Source organism: Lolium perenne, chromosome 6, assembly GCF_019359855.2.
Source record: "Lolium perenne isolate Kyuss_39 chromosome 6, Kyuss_2.0, whole genome shotgun sequence".
NCBI classification, from domain to species: Eukaryota; Viridiplantae; Streptophyta; class Magnoliopsida; order Poales; family Poaceae; genus Lolium; species Lolium perenne.
In genome coordinates this window covers 126846870-126872307 of record NC_067249.2, presented here as the reverse complement: position 1 = coordinate 126872307, position 25438 = coordinate 126846870, and the positions used below count along the sequence as shown (strand labels likewise).

Below are 25438 nucleotides of genomic sequence, written 5' to 3'. Positions count from 1 at the left end.
TCCAGAAACCAATTAGAACCATAGAATACCATAGAACCCCACAAACCTAATTATCATACTTTCTCTTCATTAAAGAACATGTTCTTCAAAAGTTATTCTTTTGAATTATATACTAAATAATCATCAACTATGCATTATAGGACTTAAAATTGACAAGCTCTCAGTACTTTTTAAGCAACTACTATTCCTTGGTGTATGATTGTTACTATGCATTTTACCATTTCCTTATGGTTCTAAAACAACACAAACCTTAATAAGAATCTTGTTTGTGAATCTTTGAATCACTCTAAAAGTGTAACACACCCTAAAACAAATCATTTTAACTCACTAATCCTATATCATCGGGGTTAGGCCACGCTTAGAGCGATTGCATCTCATACTTATGCATATTATTGCATCCTTGGCAATCTTTTAAACATCGTCCTTACCGGACGATGATGCTATTTCAGAATTTGGAGTTATTGCGTATCGAAGACCTTGTCTGCATAATCTTGCAGTCAAGAAAGGCAAGTTCATCACTTGCTCATGTCATTTGAGTATCTTTATCAAATTACTTGCAAAGTACTATGATTATCACTATTGCATAAAAACCCAAAACCACTACTTTCATAACTATGAATATGACTATGTGGTGGGCAATGGAACCATGGATTGTGTTGATATGGTGGAGGTTCCATTGCAAGGGTTAATATCCATCTAGGATTAAACAACAAATGTCGCCAGTGATTCTTGTGCCGTAATACCCGTGTTAACCATAAGATCTGGAGTGGGACGGAGTAGTCAAAAGTGTTTCCACCTCTCGTACATCAACGGATGCGCTTACCGTAGACACTTGACCCAGGTTGGGCAAGCGGTGGGGTGGGGATCCCATTCTAATTCCCCACGGTAAGTGGTCTATGATGGGTTGCAGCTACCGGCGAAGGAGTTTGGTTAACGAGTCCCAAACTGTTGTCGTGGTCGGGGTCCATCCTTAATTGGTGTAAGAGGACCGACGAGGACCCAGGGTCGGGGTATGCAACAAAGGGTGGGTGTGCGAGGTAGCGGAGGAACATGATTGGCTAGACCTTATACCGGGCCTCACACCATAGGAAGTGTGGACAAGCCTGCAGCTTGGTTGGCACCAAGGTTAAGATATCTTATGGGTAAAGCAACACACCTCTGCAGAGTGTAATGAATCGTGACCTGTCACTCCCTGTTCCGGGATATGGAACTGCGAACGCGGCCGGAAAGGAGCTCCATGAAGTTCTAGTAAACCGGTGAAGGCTGACGGACATAGTTCTTCTGAATAAAAGCAACCTCTTGAAGAAATGATTATGAAAACCTGCATTGGTATTAGACTTTCTGGTCTAATGTCGTAGCTAGTGCATTAAACACCTCTTTCCTATAATGAACTTGTTGAGTACGCTCGTACTCATCCCACTCTTAAATCCCCTGCTTAGATTTGGAAGCATCGAAGGAGGATCTACAGTGCAACTCGAAGGCCGAGGAGTCAACAACTACTTCACGAGACAGGATCCTGTCAGAGGAGTCAGATACCACATCCAACAAGGAGAAAACCTAGTTTAGCCCTAGAATGGAACTAGCTTCCTAAACCTAGCTCCTACTTAGCTAGAATCTATTCATAGCCTCTATAGCTAGTCAAATACTCTACAAATAGAGTTCGTAATAGATTAGACTACGAGTCGTTCTTCTGGAGTTTATTTGCAGATTTACCTCATTGTAAAGTAGGAGGCTGTGATGATCTTATGTAACAGAGTCGATGTTGTAATTCTATAGACATACCTTGGACCCGCATATGTTTCTGTTGTACCACTCTGAGCGATATAATACTAGTGGAACGGTGTTTCATTGGTGTTATATCAGACTTGCATACTACACCATGCAGTGGTATGCTGGGTCACCACAAAGTTCTTCTTCGCTTTAATATGCATGATGCAAAGTATGTTAGTACTACTACTGCTCCACACTTCAAGTTTTCAACATTGCAATTTCCTAGTACCGATGAAAATATTGAGTAAATGCCACGAGTTCCATATTCTTGTTTTGTTGCTTCCTAGATGTATGCCATGGTTTGTTCTCAACCTGACTTATCATATGCTATGAGTTTGGTCAGTCGATACATGACCAATCCAACCTGATTTGATATGCTATGAGTTTGGTCAGTCAATACATGACCAATCCTAGTAAAGAACATTGGAAATCGTTTGAGTGTATTTTAGGTACCTTCGTGGCACATCTAAAACTTGCTTGAAGTTTGGCAAGACCGTTGAGGGACTCGCTGGCTCTTTGGATTCAGTTTTCGCTGCCAATTTGGATAAGAGAAGGTCCCTCATAGGTTATGTACGTGTTCACTGTTGGTGGATGTGATGTGAGTTGAAAGGCAACATTCCTGTTGTTGCCAAATCTACAAATAAAACAGAATATATGGCTATTTTTGAAGCTTGGAAATACTCTGTTTCGTTGAATGGTTTGTATGGTGAGCTTTGTAGAGATGATTCTTGCATTAACTTGTTTTATGACAGTCAAAGTGCCATATACCGTACTAAAGATCAAATGTTTCAGGATAATAAAATGCACATTAATGTCAAATACCATTATGTTAGCAACATTGTTGCACAAGGTAAACTGAAGGTTTGCAAGATAAGTACTCATGATAATCATCCTGACACGATGACAAGGACAATTTTTATAACTGTTTATCCCTAATGGATGTTTGGCGCCAAAAGTGTTTTCTTTGTTGTTTAGGATATTGTTTATACTCTAGCTACAAGATGGAATTTCTCTCAATGTGGAATTTCTTATGTTGTGATCCAAAATCATATAAAATGGAGGTTAACTTCTGACGAGTGGAGTAAGGCTCATCGCTGGTGGTACGGGTCGTCATCGCCACCTATTTATACCTCTTGTAAGCCTCCGACTAAGGTTGATCGCTTCATAAGATGACCCACGACAATTGTAAATACTTTCCCTATATATAGTAAAGTTTCGCTGGTTGGCGCCTTTGATTTTTTTCCTCTCTGTGTTAGAGAGGTTTTTTCCAGGTTAAAATCTTGTGTCCCCTACATGTATTCTTGTTCGTTCTTTGTTATTTGCTCATCACATTTATAACACATGCTCTCTAAGATCCTTTTTAACTTCATGGTAGAATCGAGGGCAGCGATTATCTCCCATGCAAATGTGACGGGTCACGTCCGAGGGGTGGTACCCCTCCTCATTTCTAGGGGAGTGACACATCTATAGTTCCTCACTGAACGGACCGATGTGGGAATAGCTAACCACAAGCTTCTCATGTTAAGCTTTGAGAATTTGTTGGGTCTAAAGATCAACTTTCACAAGAGAGAGGTTATAGTAGTTGGCACTATTCAACTTGAGAAAATCTGGATGGCCAATTTGCTTTACTGAAAACTTGGAAACTTCCCCATCACATACATGGGGCTCCCGGTGAGTGACAGGACACTCCTAGTATCGGATTGGGATTTTCTAACCGGTAAGATGAGACATAGGGTTGACCCTTGGCAAGGGCACTTCGTGGCTTCAGCAGGGAAGTTGGAACTCACCAACTCTTGCATCTCTAGCCTTCTGGTGTTCACCATGCGATTTTCCATAAGGCAGGGTCTCACTTCTTTTCGGAAAAAATGGGACAAATAGGGAAGTACCATATAGTCGATTGGGCAACTGTCTATAAACTGTTGGAGTTCGGGTATGGGGATCCTATATACGCAACTCATGAACATTGCCCCGATGCTCAAGTGAATTTAGAAGCAGAATGACGCGACCCGGACGTTTGGAACCTGGGTGCGCGCACCCATTTACGAAAAGTTCAAAAAAAATGCTATTTAAAAATTTCAAAAAAATGTGAAGTAAAATTTTGCATGTACATATTATGTTGATACTTACTCGTGTGAGTTTTCACGAAAAAATACCATTGTGTGTGGCCTGCATAAAAATGACAAATTGTCCAAATGAGAATAGTGAATAGGAATTTTACTATTCACAGGAATAGGAATTTGCATTTTGTCATTTTTGTGTAGGTCACACACAATGGTATTTTTCCGTGAAAACACACACGAGTAAGTATCAACATAATATATACATGCAAAAATTTACTTCACATTTTTTTGAAACTTTTAAATAGCATTTTTTTGAACTTTTCGTAAATGGATGCGCGCGCACCCAGGTTCCATTCACCATTTCCGCAGAATGACGAGGGTATATTTCATAGGGCCACGCCCATTCTAGATCTAAGAACAACGTAACCACGACAACTCCATCGACGAGGAGGCAAATGCAACCAAAGGTACCTACCACGACAAACAATACTAGCATTCTTCTTCATTTTTTTGATTCATCAGACGACCATGTTGTAAGTATACATTGATGCGCTTTTGTTCTGACGCGCATAACCCCATCCGCCCATCCCTAATGAAGTGTCACTTGTCGCTTACCAATAACAAATGCTTAGCAGCTACTCCAGCTTGCACCATAACACGACGCTCTAGTTAAACTAGATTTAGATGTGCGCCTTGGCGCACGACCCCGTAGAGCTCTTGCCAATGTATATTTTATATAACGGTAATAAAAAAATACTAAAACAAAAAAATTTGAGAATTACAAAAGCTCCAGAATTAACAAACTTCGGTCTCTTAGCATTTGTACAAATCGATGATAAAATCCTATTTCAAAATCAGCATATTCATAAAGAATCAGATAACATGTGTTCAATTATGTCTTGATTGTAGCTGCTAATATGTACAACACTGGCGCAAATAGTCACATAATACAGAACGGAAATGTAGTATATATTCAGTTTCTTATCATATTTAGATATTGAAATCAACATTTGTTGTTGGAAATGAACTTGCTGGAATTCAAGGCTCTTGAAGACAACGGAAATGAACGGAAATCAACATTCATGAATGTTGGAAATCTACATTTAGGAATCGAAATGTACATTTAGGAATCGAAAACTACATTTGCCATTCCAAGCTAACACCTTATAATTAATTGCTCACACACCTTAATGCCACCCTCGATCAGGTCCTTGATTAGTCCCACGGCAATACATCAAGAGGGGATCTGCTTTCTGAAGTACGAAGCGATTGAAAATATTTCATGTATGCACACATCAAAGAGGATTCAAATTAAAAGGCGTACAATCTAATAATAGATGGGAAGAAAGCACATACTCAGGAATGAACCAATTAAATTGTATTCAACGTTTTTAGTTTGGAAGTGAAATGGGCAAATGACCTTATCCTACAACCTGAAGCGACATAACTATATCTTGTCATCCATGAGGTACAGTTCAACTTGCTACCAATATCAGTTTCACCAGATCAGTAGCCATGGACTTTAAATAAGGAACCCTTGGATATTTAGTGGGTCAAGAGGATTTTCTCAACGCCTGCGACACAAATCATACCTGCTGTCATGGACAAAGTATGACCATATAAAAAGGAAAAATGATTTCCTGAACTGTTAAGTATAAGAAAAGAGAAGAAAGATGGTGCGCCAAATTTAAATATACATTTTTAAGTTTCTTCATATAGTATCCAAGCAAAAGTATAATCATACAGCCACCTGTAAGGGGCTCTATAAATGTTTTTCTCCTGCTCTCAGCAAGCCATCACAGGTTCCATTGCCTGAACATGTACATGTTGCTCGAGTTATTCCTTAACTGAACAATGCGACCGTACAAAATAAATTTGAGAAGAAACCAAACTATGTAGAGCAAAGAAAACGTTGGGGGTCAATAGGATGACCTAAGCAGTATTTCCATTTTTAAGAAAAAGAAATCTACCATTAAAAAAAGGGGCAGATGTATTTTATAAAAGGTAGATGGTCATAACTACAACATGTCTATTGTATGTTAGTATTACTTGAGATCCAACATAGCGGTAAAAAAGGCTTTCCACTTTAAACTCTGATATCAAGTGGCAAGTGAGCCCATCTGGAAAAACTATGCGTAATGATATGTATAAAAGAATGAACTGCTCGCAGATCATTGGCACTTTCACTTGTTTGAAGGAGAATATTCATGGGTAAAAGACACTTTAAAAAATATATCAGTACTACTCTATTAAAAGACTCTTAGATCCTAAAATAGATATATTGTAATTCTGATTAGAACTAAATGTTTCAATGGAAAAACAGAATTATAAGGAAACACCACATCATGCAGATCTCTAGAAATAGAAACCAATGTAAACGGAATAGGCTCTAATGCTGCATCTAAAAACTTTATGTGTATCAGCCTACGATCACAGTACTCTGCACTATTGAGTCCACATGACCACATGTTGGAAACGCAACCACTAAGTAAAGAATATTGATTTTATTTTGAGAAGTGCACCATCCTAAATATAAACTAACATTTTCTGTCCGCAAGTTTACTCCAAATATTTCCAGAATATGAGTAGGATACAGTTAAGAAAAAACAGACAACAAAGAAAGAGGTGCATCAATACTAAACACTTGTAGCTAACCCACATGGAAGTAAATACAACTGCTTAGGAAACATAATCTCACAAACATGGAGAATATATCAGAGGAATATGATGAACAATTAAAAGGGCCTATGATTATGAGAATTACCTTTCACTAATCCGTACACATCATAATTTCTTCATTATTCTTCAAGGTATTGCAACTATTGATTCTTGAAGGGAAACGAACTAATCCTCTATTTCCATGGGCAAACGTAAGTCAGACTTTATTTATTTTTACTTAGGCTCTATCATCAGGTTGGCTCCACCCCTGCAATGTAGCATTTTACATTGACTGTCAAACTGATCAGCTACAGATTTAACCACCATAACATAGGATGACGTGAAAGATAAATGAGGCATCAGAGCTGGGTGCTCCCAAACATATTAAGAAACTAAAGAACAAAAGTCTCATCTCAGGAGCTACGCCAAAGAATTAGTAGCTTTGCAATATACCAAAATTGACAGAGAATGAAAGAACAAAGCAACACAGACACCATATCACATTTTTGTAGTGATGTAAGATGCATCTAAGAAAAAGAAGAGGTTAACATGCTTAACTGTGCTTACTTTCTATGAAATTAAACTGCATCTTCCAACTAAAAGCAGTAGAAAGCACAACAAAATATAATTAGAACAAATGTGTGCTGATACAAGCAAAAGAAGCATGCCCAGATCTTGATTTTGAAGAATATATTTAGTTCTTTCATAACTTGCCAAGCATATGGAGCTAAATAAACAAGCACACTCCAAATTACCACAGTTGAAATGCACACAACATAAAGAGAAAACTTTCATGCAGGCATAACAACCTAAATGCTCTGAAATCTAAAGCATCTAGGATAGTTGCATTGGCAAATTTCGTGATATCGAAAACAATACACATTCGAGATTCATCTTAATAAACAACTGGTGGTACATCCTATGATGTGGAATCAAAGATGAAACACTTCCATTGCTAATAACAGTGGTCTTGCTCTTCTCGCAGGATATATTAATTAAGAAATTATCAAGCTGGGGCTAATTCAAATGACATACTAATTCACTAATTAACAGTGGTCGTAGAGAAACGCTAATTATCAAGCTGGGTTTCCAAGCTAATCTAAACCACCATGAGCATCTAGGATAGTTTCTTGCTAACCTGCTATATACCAATTCATCGGGCACAACGACACACTCATTGGCAGCAGGTGCAGTCCCATTGGCTGGTCTTACAAACATAGCTTATGGACACACAGTAATCTGGGCCACCATTAGTAAGTAGGATGCATTTGCTAGACGAAAAGAATTGTCGACAAATTTTAATCCTGACCCTGCGCAACCACAGTGAGGGAAGGATTTCAGGTAATCAAACCAATAATACAAGCACGAAAGATTAAACACTAGTGCTGCCAAGCGATGCAGAAATAGCTGAAACAGAGCATACTCACCAAGAACGTAACCGGACAACAGACGAACGGGAGCAGCCACAGCGAACCGACACGACAATCCCAACAAGGCGCCAAACATGCAAAGACAGAACACAGAGGCAACATAAACACGTCAGCGGGCAAGGCGAAAGGCAAAGAAATCATGGAACAGGCATCCACAAGGAAAGGAACCCCGCAAATAAAAAGACCATAAAACAATTCTCGACCCTTCTATTTGATTGTATGCGGACAACACCTCCTTCTACCATTCATTCTGATCCTTGCATAGATGGATAGATCTCTACAAAAAGTTTCTAATTATAAAAGGTGGAATAGAGAAAGTGAAGTAACCGGCATGTTGGTTGTGTCCATATTTTCCTTCACTTCAAAAATCTGCAACAAACTTCACATATGTGTCACCAGAAATTGTGATGTGCAATAGGAAAGTCACCTGAAATAAATGCGATAACAGCAATGCCAGTTAGATTTTGCTAGAAAGAACATATATTTAGCTCACTTTACTTTCAGAAAACTGTAACCAACTATATATGGCATAGAAAAAAGCATAAAAGTGCATGTTGCTTGCATCCATATTTTCCTTCAGTTCCCATAAATTTCAGAAAATTTCAAATGTGCATCAGCAGACAGAGTGATATACAATAGATAAATCACCTGAAATAAAGGTAGAACAAGCAGTTAGATATTGAAAAAAAAATCGTTACATTGATTCACAGGATCGAAATCCATTGTTGAACTGCATCACCACACAAGTAATCAAATAGGCAGATAGCTAGGCAAGCATGCATGCATAGTACCAAGCACACAGGTCGCACACAACAAGCAACTATAAGGAGAGCATGGGTTGTTATTTGGGAAGGTACCTTGTTAGGCAATGGTAATGGTCACGGCGACAAAGTGACTCCAGGTAGTGGCGACACATCATAAGCCCCCAACACTGCACCTCCTTTTGCAGATCGCGATCCCCCTCCTCCATCGAGCAGCGGCGAAGATTTTGCCGCAGTCCTCTTGCCTGGTCAAGCAATGGGGAAACTGTGAATCTACCAAATTCATTAGCAGAGAAAATTAAGAAACAACTTATGGACACATCAGTTACAACTTATGGAAACAAAGCAATACCTGAACGTACAACTCTGATTGTCTAGGCACGCGGTGCCTATATGATTGTTAGCTGAACATGTTAAGGTAGCTCTTGAGCATGTGTACTATCGCGCCACTTCAATCATCGTGTTCAAGTAGTAGTCTGACAGGTAGCTCCAGAACGTGGTTGCCTGAAAATCACAAACCAAATCGATCGCCACGCGCACGCATTAGTAATTTATCGCATCCATGCAGTCACAGTATATATTTGTGTAGTAATGCAACCAAGAAAAGAAAAAGGCAAAGGCGGAGCATAAACCTGAACTGGAGAACGATGCTCAATTAGCTTCTCCTTCCAAGTCTGAAATCAACACGACATGTAAGCCAAGCTTGCTCAATCTATCACTGATACAGTCACCAAGCAACATATTCTGCAATCAACAGAATCGTAAGATATGGCATGCTATAGGCATCAGACTGGCATACTATAGGCATCAGACTAAACTGAACTGAATTGGGAAAAAAAAACTACCTATCATCATAGGGCTGTGTTCTGGGACTGGCAACTGTGATTGTACCTTGTAGTGAAATTCTAATATGTGGTATAAATTAAACAAAGGTAGTTAAAAATACATCTTAGTCTTTAGTTCCTTGCAATGATGTGGTCCTATCTAAACATATAGTTGTAGCCTATTTGGGAAAGCGGTGTTAAATAAACTGAAAAGTAAGAAAGAAATATTTCATGCGGTTTAGGAGCATAAAGAGAAAACAATGCCACATACAGGCAAGGTTTCCTCACATTCCAGAATGCTGCTGTAAGTTGTTAAAAAGCAATGGAGGGGAGCTGAATGAATTAGAGCCAGTGGATGACTAAAAAGTAGAGGTGTAGCAAAATAGTAGTTGTGGTGTAATAGAAATAAAAGTACACAAAACTAATGCAGAATTGAGCATATTCATATGTAAACCTGGAAAATTTAACAGAATAACTGAAGCAGCACAAAGTTAGAGTTTTGCCAAAATCTAGAACTCATCTAAATATGCAGTTTGATTAGGTGGATCGAAATCCTAAAAATAAGTAAAATGCATGACAGTTTAGTGGACCATACTCTAAAACAGAGTATATTTTTATTGTAATGGCAACATGCTTTTATCATCTGTATAAAATTGTAGGTACTTGTAGAATGATATTGGAGTAATATGCTTGACTTGTATACGGTATGCAAACCTTGAGCATATTATACCACCAGAAGTCATTAGAGTACAAATTAGGGTATCAAATACTTGACGAAACTGCAGGACATGCATAAGAGCAGTGAGACCGCCATGGATTAAGGATAAATATAATGTATGAAGCATGAATACCAAAAAATAAGATTCAAAAAGATGATTGTAACTAAAATGAGAAGAATCAGAACTCATTCCATGTTTCTATTAAAATTGCATTTTTTCATGGTTTCGGTACCTCCTACCGCCACTTTCCAGAACAGTCCAAGCAATCATCTCTTCACAGTCCTTTAAGAAGTCTCCATCGTAAGGTAGAAATCAAAAAAGGGAGATATGTGAGCCTATCTATGAACAAAAAGAACCTAAAAATCCCACAATATTGTATCAGTAATGTTCTCTTATCTTTTTTACTATGACTGTCTAGACAATACTCAATAAGAGACATCAGAAATTAGATTCAATGATAAAAAACGAAATTAAACAAAGTACCAACAACTTGATTTACTATAGACTTGGGATAAATTTAAGAAAAAAAACGAAATTCTAAACAACACTTACAGGTATTTTGTCAAGCACCTTGTAGGCATAGATAAAGTGAGACCTGCACAAACAAAAATGAGGATACGTAGGGATTGGAGAAAGAGAGAAACATGCAAAAAGATAAGGATCTATGGGGATAGGGAGGGAGGGAGGGACAAACATGTGGCGGTCGGCGTTCATGCAGTTCCTCTGGGCTGAACTTCTATTCTTCTTGAGGCAGACGCGATGGGGAGGAGGAGATGTGCACGAGGTAGCGGCCAGGATGGGGGCGCAAGGGAGATAGGAGGAGAAGGAACCCGTCGACCTCCAGCTGCTACTGCTGAGGCATCCGTGAAGGGGAGGAGGAGATGCGCGCAGCGGCAGGGATGGGGGCATGAGGGAGAGGAGGAGAAGAACCAGACAGGATGGGGGAGAAGTGGAAGGAAGGGGAGGCCACGCTCCTCAGCGCCCTCGCGCTGTCGGCCCCGCGCGCGCATCTTCCCGGGCCGCACCACCTCCAGCTGAGCCCCGTCCGCCATCGACGTCAACCCAATCGCAGAGGGCATGGCGAGGTGAAGCACCGCTACAGCCCACGCTCCTCCGCGCCCTCCCGCCGCCGGCGACCACGCGCATCTTCCCGGCAGTTGCTGCTCCATCTGATGCTGCTCGCCCCTGCTGGTTCGGCGAGGGGATGCGGCGGCCGTGGATCGCGTGGTGGAGACTGGCCTAGGGTTTCTAGGGGAGAGAAATGGGACTGGGGATTGGGGGAGAGGATGGGATCGGCGATTGGGTGGGCGGCGGACCCCTATGCCCATGATGACATGCCCGACCGAAGCTGCCTCTCTCGCAGCGACCGACGAGTGGACCTGAACAATGGTGGGTCCCACAAGCAGCCTCAGCCGGGTAACACACGACAATTGCACGGATTTATCTAGCCGGTGGACCAGCAGGAGAGCAGCGCGAGTGGAGATCTTTTCACGCGCGAGTGCGACGCGGCCGACCGAACCCAACCTCACCCGCAGCTACTGACGGGCGGGCCCAAACGATGGTGGGACCCTTGAGCAGCCTGAGGCGGGTAGGATACGTCTGTTGCATGGCTTTATCTAGCAGATTCTGAGCCAACAATGAACGGCCGAGATTAGCTGATGGAAAGATCTAACGGCTCACGTGCGAGGATCGCTGTGAAGCCCCCATGGGGGGGCAGCTATTATACCTTCAGATGCCCTCCCTGGCTCCTGCCATGGTCTATTGACTTTTTACACATGTGAGCAATTACCGCGGCATTCAAGCGTCCTGATGCTGATAGTACATCATCTAGTAGTACGTAGACTCTAAGCTCGCCGTAGAGCATTGATGGATTGGCAATGCAATCCCCAGGTAAAGATTTTGCCTCCCAGGCTCAACTCAATTAACTTGACGAGGGTTCGTTGGAGCGTGGTGCAGGCCTTCAAGGCAGAGTCAGATCGATCACCGCAGTTCTTCAGAGGATCAATCTTCTCTTTTATTTGATTCTGATAACAAATGATCAACTCTGTGTCATACAGTATGATTTACCACTGCACTTAACTACACCTAGAAGAGTGATTAACAACCACAGTGCTCCCGAACTATTGCCCTATTGCACAGCTCATTATTTTTACAATGCTCCCCGAACTTGACAGGCAAAGCATAAAACCCATCTGGAGCAAGAATGAACCATGATGGCTTCTCTCCGTTCTCCTCTCATGGTGCTCCCACACTGCTGACACGTGGGCCTCCCACGGCCGATACGCTCTGTGGTCCGTGTTACATAGAGTCTGAGAATTTTTTTTTTGAGCAACCGGCAGGAGCACTGCCTATTCATTAAGAAGAGGGAAATTTGACCAGTTTATAAGGGAAACTGGCCGAAAACCGTACAACCCAAACACCACACACCGACCCCGAGGCCGCGCACCACACGAGCCGACAACACTCCCGCCGTAGCAAGAAGTGTCAACGCTCAAAACAGAAGCACCCGGAGCCGCCGCTCAGACGTCCACACCGGTCCCGAGACCGCGCACACTAGCGAGAACCGCCCAAACACAACACACCGGCCCCGAGGCCGCGCACGCTACGAGCCGACGACACTTCAGCCCAAGCAAGAAGAGACGACGCTCGAAGACCCAAAGCACCGGAGCCGCCGCTCCGACTTCCACACCGGTCCCGAGACCGCGCACCCACCTAGCCGACGAAGCTGCTGCCATGCAAAGCATGCCAAACCTTGCCCAGCGGAGTACCAGACCTCCAAGGCACCGCCCCCAAGGGGGAGACGACGATGGCGCCGACGATGCCCGCTCTAGCGAAAGCCAAAGCTCAGGTTTTCACCCGGAGAGCCTGAGACTTCGCACGACAGGGGGGTGAAGGAGCTCCTCGACAATGCCTCCAACGAGGGAAGCGACGTCCGAGGACGCCGACATCGCCGGCACCAACCGAAGTGGATGCGGTGCTTTCGCGCGGAGTTCACCCAAACCCAAGTCGTTGAAGCCTGTCCACGAAGGCGAAGGAAAAGGCATGCCTGCATTCCAGCCCGCCGCCACCACACGAAGCCAAACCTGCGACGGCGCTTCACGCAGTCGTGCCCTGCCGCCCGCACGGCCAGGGCAGAGCAGCAGAAAACCTCCACGTCCCGGAGCCGCCGCTCCGGCCTCCAAGCGCAGCAGCAGAGCAGACACCTCAAGTCGACTCGTCGCTCGCCTCGGGGAGCCAGCCAGCACCCCGACCACCAGAGAAGCGGCGCCGCCGCGCCGCCTTCCATCCACCAAGGCACACCTCTACCATGGCCGGCAGGTGGCACAACCGCCGGGACGCCGCAAAACTGGGGCCACCACTACGCGACCGCCGCGCCGAGGCGCCCACCTGCTCCATGGACCTCCACGCAACCACTGCGTCGAGGCACCGCCCGGCCGCCAACCACCCACGCGCAGTCCAGACGCCGCAGACGGCGAGGCGACGACGCGCACCCGGGGCCGCCGCCCCGGCATCCCCAACTCCGGCAGAGAGCATGCCAGCACCGGGCACCCCCTCCGCCTCCACCCGACACGAGCAGCAGCGCAGCCCCGTCTGGGCCCGCCAAGGCCCAGAAACGGCCCGGCCTGGGCAAACCGGCGCGCGTCCAGCCGCCGTCGCACCCAGCAGCACGCCCACCGCCGCACGCAGCTTCGCCCGCCGCCGCCGCGCCACCGTGGCCGCCCGGGGCGGCCACCAACAACTGCCAGCAGCGGCCCGCCCCGCCGACAAAAGCTCGCTGCGCGCGCAAGGGAGCGCCGCAGGACCGCCTTCCCGGGGCTGCCGCCCCGGCGTCCGCGCCAGATCCGGCCACGCCGACCCCAGCCAGCCCCGCAGCTCCCGCCGCCGAGGACCAGAAGACGCCGCCGCCGAGCCGAGCGCCTGCCCCCGCGCCGCGACGCGAGACGAGCTCCCCGCCGCCGCCCACAGCCGCACGAGCTTTGCCCGCCGGAGCGCTCCGGCGGCGGCGAAGGGGAGGGGAGGCGGAGGGGGAGGGGGCGAGCCTGGCGGCTAGGGTTTCGCCACCCGAGTCGCCCGAGCGGGACGACGCGGGGGCCTGGAAATCTCGTAGTTGTGTCGACCGGAGGCTGCTAATTTCATAGAGTCTGAGAATAGGGGAGCAGAATACGGCCTGAACCAGAACCGCAGGGAAACACTCTGGACATCAACGCCACTAGTGATAATATGGAATGTCACAGCTGAAAAACCAATGATGATTTTTTTACAAAACCACAACAGTTGAGTACTAATGCCAGTAGTGCGTATTAATTGGGATTAGCTGGTGTTTACGACAAAACCTTGTGAGTTCGCTTCTTTACTCCGGTAGCCTGGCTACATCTCTGAATGACCTTATTAGTACGTACTATATGTATAACATGATTAAAGGTTCCAATATTCCACGGCTTATAGAAAAGATCGAGCTATTGAAATGAGGCACCTGAATTATTGTTTTTTTCCTTTTTGTTTGGTTACGTTTGTCGGGTTTGCCTGACTTTTAATAATAGAATGCTACGAGCGGGTTATCCTCCTTTTTGAAAAAATAAGCTCTACTTTTCTAAGCAAAAGGCTGTGTGCCTATTAGGATATTAGCACTAGCAAAAAATTGCATTTGGATGTATCCAAACTTAAGAAATGGGGATTACTTGATAGACTATGATTATTTAGAAAAATAGATAGACATTGTTCACACATCTCACAAACCTAATCACTTGATTTAGTCACGCAATCACTCTTTACTTTATCAGCTGAAAAGGTGAAATCATTTGACAAGACATGCACTAGTACAATAGTATATTACAGGATACTAATACTATTACTTGCATGATAGTGTACTAGGAGTAAAATGTTCCTTGATGTTAAGACAATGTGCATGCACATGCACGCACTCGTGCGCATGCATGCTCCCACGATCCTAATGGCATTGTTTATCTGCACACCTCTTTGTCGTAACCTCGAAGAAGTTGACAGTACCTTGAGTATTCTCAATACAGATTCCCTGACCTGAAAGACCTGAAGTGGGTTCGCACATGCAGTCGTAGAGCAGCATCAGTGAGCAAAGTGACAGTACCTTACTCAGTTACTCCAGTCAGTCAGCAGTTCGATAAAATTGTCCGCCACTCCGCTGATATAAAACCCTGCTCAGATCCGCCAGTTAACGCAAAAATGGATGCAACGAACGTGCACCACCTATAGAACAATACTCCGAATACATCCAATCCCTTACCCAAGGGTTGAACTTTTACAATAGGAAAAGACTTGATGAAGCTTATTCAAATGAAAATAACGGCATCTTCGTATAATTATCTTGGTGCTGATTAACCTTGCAGTACGGATTGAGTAAACTGTAAACAGAATTATCACTGACCCATAAGGATATGAAGTAAATAGGGAGAACCATCCTGGAAACATTCATGATCAGGTTCAGAGTCTAGAAAAGGTTTAGGGTGTGAAGAACTAAAACCCGTTAGAAGGGTTACTACTTACTACCATTCCTAAACTCTTTCAAAATATAAGCTCAGTTTTTTTTACTAGAAAAGCCATTTATGTGAAGGACTCCAAGATTCTGGTATTTTATAAGTTTCAGTAAACACTACGAAAGTGCTAATTTCACAAAAGACTGAGCTTGCAGACTTCCGCATGTACAACAGCTAGTAACGACTAAACGGACTCGTGCTTCTCGAACACTCATTTACATGATTCTTCCCATCTGGACCTAGAAGCACCCCTTTTAGTTTCATATGCTGGTTGGGTCCTACTAAAATTGCTCCACTGGAGCAGCACTCGCGTCCCTCGCGTCGCCTCCTCCGGGCGACTCGGGGGGCGAACCCAACTCCCAGCCGCCGCCGCCCCTCCTCCCCTCCTCCCTCTCCTCGTCGCCCCCCAAGGTGGCCGGCCGGCAAAGCCGTGCGGCGCCGGTGAAGGGGGCGGCGGGGACCTAGTCCCTCTCGGCTCCTAGTGCGGCGGCTCGGAGGGAGGCCTCCCTGCTGGGGACCGGAGGCTGTGTGGCCGGCGACGCGGTGCAGAGGAGGCGTGGCGTCGCTGGGGCGAGGCGGCTTGCTGCGCCGGCGGCGGCTGTGTGCACGCAGGCCTGGATGGGCTCGAGCGGGCCTAGATGGGCTCGTGCGGGCCTAGATGGGCACGTGTGGGCCATGCCCTCTGGTCGAGCCAGCTCGTCGCCCGGCCCCTGCTGTTTGGGGCGGCCGCGTTCTCCGCCTGGCGCGGCGCTGCCTTCTGCGCCGCCGGCGCTCGCGCGCGGGGCTCTGTTGGGCGGCCTCCTGCGGGCTCAGTTGGGCCCCTGCGGGCCCCGATGGGCACCTCCCAGCTCCGCTTTCTGTTTGGTGGACGGCAACAAGGCACCCTGCTCGGCGGGTCACCTCTTCTGCCCGGGCATACGTTGGGCCTGACGACAGCCGACAGCGTCGACACTCCAGGCGAAAGCTTCGCACCATTCGGTGCCGATGTTGGCGGTGCCCTTGGGTACCGTTCTCCCTGTTGAGGGCTTCATCGGGGGGCTTCGTCTCCTGTCGCGAGTTCTTGCGTTCTCCGGGTGAAAACCTCTGCTCCTTGGAGCGGGCGGCGGCGACACACTGTGCCGTTACCTTCTTGAAGGCGCTGCTTTTGGAGTCCGTAGTCCTCGTGGTGTGGTAGTTGTGCGGTAGTTGTGCTTGGTCGCCTTGTCGCCGAGGGTGGTGGATGCCGGGGCGGCGGCCCCGGACGGTTGGCGTGCGCCGAGGCGGCGGCCTCGGGTGGTCTTGCAGCGATGACTCCATGGGGTGTGGTCATGGTCTTGCAAGGCATGGGTGACGTGTTCGTGCTACGTGGGTAGCGAGCTCGTCGGCCCGGCCTACGCGACGGGGTGGTCGGTGTGGCTGGCAAGTCGGGGCGGCGGCCCCGGACCTTTTGGCGCGGCGTTCGTGGTCTGCGGGTGGTCGCCTTGGTAGCTTGGGCTACAGGTCGTCCACGCCGTGCGGCGTTGCGGCTCGCCTCCGAGCAGGGGACGTCGGAGCGGCGGCTCCGGGTTTGGTGGTGTGTGTTTGGTCGTCGGTGGTCTCGTTTCGTGTGGGCGATGAGGCCCCGACTTTTGTGCGGTTTTTTCAGCCGGTTTCCCTCATAAACTCGGCCACTCTGTATGGTTTTTGGGCCCGGTTTCCCTGATTAACTGAGCCAAATCTTCTTCTAGTAATATATCGAGCAGCTCAACTGCCGAATTCTCAAAAAAAAAAAAAAATTGCTCCACTAAACTGCATCCAATTCTATCCAGTTGCAAACTGTAGTTTCCCACGTAATGTTCATAAAAAGCTAATCTACAGCTCGTCCAGATGAGAAAATACAGATTCCCTGAAGTTCTTGGAGATGAACTAAATCCCAACAAAACCGTGCTTATGCACCCACAATAACCGCAAGAGAACAATGTCCAAATGAGTGGACGCCCATCTTCGCCAATCAGACTATCTCCACTGATATTGTGAATTCGCAAACAGTGTATGCATTACTTCACTATCACTTGTGAAGACAGCATTCCAGTCCTTCAAATGGAACCTGGATGGAACACACATACACATGCAAATAAATGAAATGTTAAGGACGCTGGTTTCTGGTAGTACAGCCTACTTAAACAGCGAGAGATTATGAGATCAAAGCACATATCTCTACGGTGAGCACATCCAGAATAGTACTAGTATCACCCATCCAGGCCTGGGTGCTTAAAGCTATAAATATCTTGTACTGCATAAACTTCCAATGCATATCAGAAAGGAAGATGCAATATCAGCTTCTTCTCACACTTTGCCGACAGTCCCTTTTCAAACATAGCTGCTCAGGGAAAGAAAAATGGCTGAACACATGAACACCTAGTAAAGAGCATTTAACACACGTCAGTTCAACATTGACGGTCTGGGAGTTATGTCTATGTCGATCACATTCATATGGAACTTACTGAATGCAAGAGAAAAAAATCCAGAAACACGAATGGTTACTGCCCACCATTCGACAGCACAACCTTTTATGTCAATGCAAGCATGCTGCCGATAAAAGAATCAAAAAGCACAAGCATATATACATGTAATGCTACAGTTCTTATCAAGTAATCCAATGGACTGAAATAGGTACTGCTGTAGTAATCGTCAAACAGCTGAAAATAACACACAGACAGGGCAACCATCATTCTTAATTTCTGCAAAGTATTGGGACACAAACCAACCTAATCTACTTACTTTGTCCAGTATTGTTAGGAAAATGAAATAAATCTCACTTACAGGAAATGGGTGGCATTTATCGTCATTCTTAACACTTAAAATTGGTTATACCATGAACCAAGCTGTTAGTAACGACTAACAAACCCAGACAAAAGTATTTGATACCATGACCCAAGATTTTAGTAACGACTTACTGAATCCGATGTATTGTTCTTTCAAAATCAGTATGATATCATAAAGTTACAAAATTGCAATTTATTCAATCCAGAAATCCAGTAACTCTTTTCTGCCCAGTGGACTCTTGGTGCTGTGATTAACCTTGCCGTACGGGTTTCAGAGCACTGACCACTGAGGCACACAATCTTTTGAAGTAATATTTGAGTTTGCGCGCCAGAGAATCCATCAAAGAGGCCCACAATGTGAAGTACATAATGTTTCTGGTCGTAGTCCAGTGAAATGCAAGTACTTCCTCCATACTTTTAAATTTTATACTAGAAGTACTTCCAAACATTTTTTTTGCTGGAATACAATTGGAGAAGTACTGATTTCTAGTGGCGACTGTGAATGTGTGACGTGGCGACTAATTATTGCCTGCGTGTAAATATGTCAATTTATTGCCTACGGCTGGCAAAATGACATCATTGATTTCTAGTAGTACTCCAAGTTGTGTAAATTGTCAGTACAAAATATGTTATATGTCCTATCCTCAGCAAAAATGACAAAATTATGGGAATGGTGTTTTGGCACCCGGCAACATATGCTTCCAGTTTTTAAATTTTATTTTAAATACACTTTCAAAATATTGAAAAGTTAGGACATAAAATTTAATAGGTACATCTCGAAGTTCTACAGGTTTACAAAGTGATTCCACGGAAAACCGACATTTTATAGTCGTTTGTAAAAAAGACAAATTTTGGTGGAAAAAAAGGCACTGTACGTGACGTTTTTTTTGTCTTTTTCACGCAAGTCATCAAAAATGTTGGTTCTTGCAAAACTTGATGTACGTATGTAAAATGTCCATACGTAAGCGTGGAAATTTTTGTTCGAATTTTTTTGACATTTCAAAATGTTTTTCCGATGGCAGGAGCATATGCTCCCATGTGCCGAATTGAGTTTCTGCAAAATTACATATCTGAGAGCATGAATAGAGCCACTCTTAGATCTTCTAAAATATGTCCAATTTGTCATTGGTGAGCCTAAATATAAGGTATTTCACTTTAAAAATTTGCACGTTTATAATGTACATAGTTGTGTATGTCCAAATATTTTTTAAAAAAATTCAACAGGGGCAAGACGCCCCACCAAAATATATATTGATAAAAAAAGGTGCAGACACCAGGTAGAGAGTTTTTGTTACAACATAGAAAGGAAGGGGCCTCAAGATTAAACGAGAGCGGGAAAACTAGTTGGGTAGAGAGACAAGGCGTGCCCGCCATAGCACAGTCATCACGGCAGCCTGGTAAGAGCAACTATAATAGTATAGCCGGTTGTTGACTATAAGCAAGATGTCATATCATCTATAGTCAATATGTAGCCAACAAGTACAATAGTTGGTTATAAGAATATACTACCTTTTCAATGGATGGCCCACCTTTCATTCACACATCTTGTCTAGGAGCACGTGCTAGAGCTAGCTCTTGCATAAGAGCCCAGTTACATTCTCCCTCCTCTTCTCTCTCCTCCAACTAGACATAAATATATTATTTTATTTTTTATAGCCAGTTGATTAGATTTTATTGTACTTACTCTAAGGGTGAGGGACGGCGCAACCTCGCGAAAAAACTGATGCTTCCACATGTGTCGGCAACAACGGAGGATCGGCATGGTCTCCCAAGACACCAGTGGAGGAGGGAGCATGAGGGCATCTCCAGCGGCGCGACGCATTTCGGACGTCCGAAATATCCGTTTGTGTCGCGCGGCGGACGCGAGACAGACCGTTTTTGTCCGCGCGTCTGTTTGCACCTGGGGGTGGCTCCAGCGGCCCGGCGCATTTCCGCGCTTGCATGAATTTATGAAGTTTTCAAACAATAAAATAAGGAAATCAACGAAGTCATAGTTATTACATTTAAATTTTTAAAAGTCTATATGAAAATAAGATAGTATTTCTCTAGGCATGATCTTCATGGCCAGCCAATATCCACTGATGCTCAATCAGATCCGTCTGCAGCTGTTTGGAGACGTTCTCGTTAGTGACTTCTACATTGATATTTAGATACTGCTGCCAAGATGAAGCTGCAGGAAGTGGCGCCACCAGCTCACCTTGAAATTCCCAGTGGTTCTCATTGCGGCCATCAGGACGCTCGTTCTCAACGATCATGTTGTGCATGATCACGCAGCATGTCATTACCTCATGCATGGTCTTCAGGGACCATGTTCTTGCCGGGTGACGGACAATTGCCCACCGAGCTTGGAGCACACCAAATCCGCGCTCCACATCTTTCCTGCAAGCCTCTTGCATCTTGGCAAACCTCCTCGTCTTCTCGGAGTTTGGATTACAGTCAGTCTTCACCAATGTGGCCCAGTCAGGGTAGATGCCATCAACAAGATAATATGGCTTGTCATATGCATTTCCATTGATCTCATAGCTCACCCGGGGAGCTTTGCCTTGCATGAGCCGGTTGAAAACCGATGATCAGTGCAACACATTGATGTCATTGTTGGAACCGGCCATGCCAAAGAACGAATGCCAAATCCATAAATCTTGAGATATGACAGCTTCAAGAATGACAGTTTTTCCCTCCTCATGCCCGCTGTACGCACCCTGCCATCCAAATAGACAGTTTTTCCACTCCCAGTGCATACAATCTATGCTGCCAATCATTCCTGAGAACCCTCTAGACTCGTTGATAGACAGGAGCCGCCTTGTATCCTCAACAGTTGGCTCCCTACAGTAATACTCTCCGAACACGGCAATCACGGCTCGGCAAAACATGTACATGGACTCAAGGCAGGTGCTCTCACCCATTCGAAGATACTCATCGAATATATCTGCAGCCATTCCATATGAGAGCATGCGAATAGCCGCGGAGCATTTTTGGTAGGAGGTGAAGCCTAGCGCACCTGTTGCATCGGGCCTGCATTGGAAGTAGGGGTCGTAGTTTCTGACGCCCCGTAGAATGACCAAGAACAGGTCCCTTGACATCCTGTATCGGCACCGGAACAGTTTTTCCGGGAAGATCGGATAGGTGAGGTGGAAGTAGTCCTTGTGGAGGCGGGCCTGCCCTTCCACTCTGTTGCGCGGCAGGTTTTTGGAGCGCCCCTTCACAGAGCCCCGGTGCTGCGGCCCGGGTTAGAGGTGAACTCGTGGACCATGGAGGCCGCAGTAGTTGCCAATGTCTGCGTCGACTCATCGGACTCCTCGTCGGAAGATGAGTCGACGACCTCCGCGCGGTACTTGTCCAACATCTGCCACATGTCCATCTGCGTGGGTACAAACTGCGGATCAATGACCGCGCACAATAGCGCCTAAAACACGAGTAAGAAACCTACCGACGCAATTGACCGAACAGGTCATGGGTGGCGCGGAAGGGCGGCGCAACCGGGAGCGTTTCGCCCGAAAACAACCGGCAGGTACGCGGCGGAGCTAAGCCCGAGTACGATCCTGCTCTCCCGCGCGGCGAGAACGGAGCCGACGGCGACTTCTGCGGCGCTGCGGTGGGACGACGGCGGGTGGGGTTGGGACGGTGGCGTCGCACTAGGGCAGCAAAGACGGGGAAAAAAGAAAAGCAAATCGAAGCGGTCGATTTCGCTGTCCTTGACATGCGGGACCGGGTAAGAAATGGAGGACGCTCCGCGCGACCGCCGAGCGTCCGCGGAGACGCAAACCTAGCGCATATTTGGACCAGGTTTGCGTCTACGCGAACGGCCCGATCACTTTGCGTCGCCCCGCTGGATCAGGCCCCAGATGCATTTTCGGTCACGGCGGACGAAAACGGTCGCTGAGTGTCCATTTCCGTCGCGCCGATGGAGATGCCCTGAGGTGCCGATTGGCGTGTGAGGGAATACTGGCATAGGCGGCCCAATACTGGTATCTGGGCCAGCCTGCCATCTTCCATACGTGAGCATCACAGCTCTTAACGGACGTGTTAAGCATCAAATATAGGGTCACCCCAAAAAAATAGAGAGCATCAAATAGGAAACGTTTAAAGCGCCACCAAGGCATCATGGCCAGTTCCAGGGCTGAGCCGGCAAAATCCGAAACCCGGTGCCAAACTAAAAATAAGCCTCTATCATGCAAGAAAAATAGAACATGACAAATTCTAAATGTTATATCTAGTTCAAACAATTAGTGAGATTAATTGATGTTTTGAATTCATATGTCTAATTCTTAAATTTGATGAACTTTTTAGTTTATCTTGTGGTGAAACGATGGAAAAAGTAAATCAAACTAGAAAAAGATGCAGAATCGACAGAAGCTTTTTTTTAGTGGAGCCAAATAGACAGTAGCTAAAAGAAGCTACGAGTAAACCCACACATTTTAGTGTCGAATAGGAGCTATGTTCAATTCCGCTGCTTTCCATTTGCTAACCGTCTACTGCCTCCGATCTGGAAAGATAAACGCGATTGGTACACACATACTAGCTTAGTACGTGCGTACAGATGTAACGTCAATTAAACATGATCAGATGGAGTACTTGGTAGCTTTATTTTTCTTGAAGTTTTTTTTTTCAAGAGCACGCGTAAAACGTGCCTTATCTTTATAGAAGAAAAAGAGAGTAGTAATTTACAAGAACAACACCAAGATACTGAGGACACACACACCACTCTCCCTCCGCCTAGGCCTACTCTCTCGATCTAGCCTCCCTCTTCTCCTGGCCCTCTCTCAAAGGTGGAACTCATCCCTGATTTGGTCCACCATTTGGTCCACCGTCTTCTGCTCCATGTCGTTGCCAAAAGCCCTCGCGTTCCGCTGTCTCCAGAGCGTCCATGCCGTGCTGATCACCATAGAGTCGAAACGGTTCATGTCCACTCTCCTCAATCTCTTACGAGCCTCTGTCCACCATCTCTCCAGATTTCCGGCGAATCCTGGATCAGCGATCTGTAACCCCGCATTGTGGAGTACCCTACACCAAACCTGTCTCGCATAAGGGCAAAGGACAAGAAGATGATCCACACTATCCTCATCTTGCAGGCATGTGTAACAGGCATCCGGGTGCTCCTGCAGACCGTGTCTCGCTTTCCTGTCTAAGGTCCACAGACGATATTTCAAAGCCAGCCATATGAAGATCTTTCATTTTATGGGCGTGAAGGAACCCCATACCGGCTTGGCCATACTCCATCTCATACTCCCTTAGCAAAGCATCTCGTATGTGCACTTTGCCGAGTATTCTCCCGACTCAATACCTTTCCAGAATAATGGTCTGGCCTAGAGGCATCCCTATCCACTGTCTCGGCCGCCTCCTAGAGTATTAGACATTCCCTCCAAAACTCCACCATAATCTCTCCGGGTATGTCATCTATCCAAACATCCCCATCTAAAGCCTCCGCCACCAAGCGAGTGTTTTTCCTCCTGGAGGTTACCTTGGCAAAGACCCCCAGCGCCAGCTCCTCTGCAGTGTATCCACTGATCCACCGGTCTCTCCAGAAATAGGTCAACCGCCCATCCCCCACACTAAAGCGGGCCAAGCTCTGGAACACTCCCGCCACGGCTGGAGCGCTCAACCCTAGTAGCCCCTGCTGACAAGGTATTAACTTGTCAATGCCTAATGATTGTAGACTAGGGTTTAATTGGAAGTAGATGGCAAGTAGATCTCGAGGGTTCAGCCGGAAAAGTACTCGACTGCTGGAAAACTAGGGTTACGTTGACAATGAAATCGATCCCCTCTCTGTCCCTCGACTCCCCCTTATATAGGAGGTGGAGCCGAAGGTTTCGTAGTGTACAAGTTTACAAAGTCCGGGAGACTCTCTGAGTTCGTCCCGTAATAATTACAAATCGAGTATTTCTAATACAACTATCTTTCCAAACTATCTCTTAATAGGGCTTCCGGGCTTCATAAACTTCGGGTTGTGGGCCTTCAGTAAACCCCGGGTACCATCTTCGGTAGGCCCATTGGGAATGCCTATGTCATTAGCCCCCGAGATTTTGCTTGAATCGAAGAATCAAGGAAAATCTCCATCTTTACAATTATCATATGATTTCTTCGAGTTAGCAAATAACTTTCATACATCAATCATATATTGTACAGGGATAACAGTAATTGGGGCTGGTTCATCTGACGGATCAGGTACCAGTTAACTGCTCTTGTGGCAATCCCGCAAAAACCTACTTCAAGATCACGTCCCTGGACATGATCTCAGGATACTAGCGTAATTCGATATGTGTCGCTTAAGGTCTTACCAGATGCCGAATTCCAGTTATGTTTTATCGGGTACCTAACGCGTCCGTTAGGATTTTTCTTTGCATCTGTTGATATGTAAAAAGTTGCAACTCGCATTCAGAGGCGGTGCCACGCCGCACATGACGGATCCCGGGGTCTTACCTTCGCAAAGTTCTGCGGCATTCAGAGATTAAATCGCCACTGAAGCGCTCTGAGAATATATTGTCGAGTGCCTTTTTCGGATGCTGGAATTGCACATTTATCTGAGTCAACAGATGACTTGTATTGTTTATCTTGTCCTCCCGATGGGAGTATATGAAGAGTTATATGGTAACTCGAAATATGCTCCTCATAAATTTATCAATTTCATCGGATACGCGACCAGTGTTTCCGATGGGAGTAGCCCCCGAGGCTACAGCCAAGTGCTTATACTTGGTTGTAGGCTCACCTCTTTAGTAGCTTTGTCGCTATATTGTTAATCTTTTTCAGTAATGTCATTTTTATCGGGTGCGCGACCAGTGCTCCCGATGGGAGTAGCCCCCGAGGCTATAGTCGAGTATTTATACTTGGATGTAGGCTCAATTATTTTGTTTTTTTTTGAGTCGTCTCTTTATCAAACTCCTAATAAAAGTAGCCCCCGAGCGTTTGATCCAAAACTTGTATTTGAT

At 45.7% G+C, this 25438-nt stretch overlaps 1 long non-coding RNA gene across 20 annotated transcripts; it reads right to left on the bottom strand.

Annotated features, from left to right (window-relative positions):
- Window positions 1–4791: 4791 nt before the first annotated feature.
- On the bottom strand, window positions 4792–10959 carry LOC127334597 (uncharacterized). Of its 20 annotated transcripts, none has more exons than XR_011747233.1 (11): window positions 10917–10959; window positions 10775–10817; window positions 9312–10504; window positions 9032–9183; window positions 8776–8924; window positions 7916–8345; window positions 7627–7798; window positions 6595–6756; window positions 5187–5404; window positions 5017–5083; window positions 4792–4927 (listed from the first exon to the last, which is right to left on the bottom strand). It is a non-coding gene; the product is annotated as an uncharacterized lncRNA (long non-coding RNA). The 20 variants fall into 20 exon arrangements; XR_011747241.1 differs by having other exon boundaries at window positions 5251–5404; XR_011747243.1 differs by having other exon boundaries at window positions 5264–5404.
- Between the last annotated feature and the right edge of the window lie 14479 nt (window positions 10960–25438).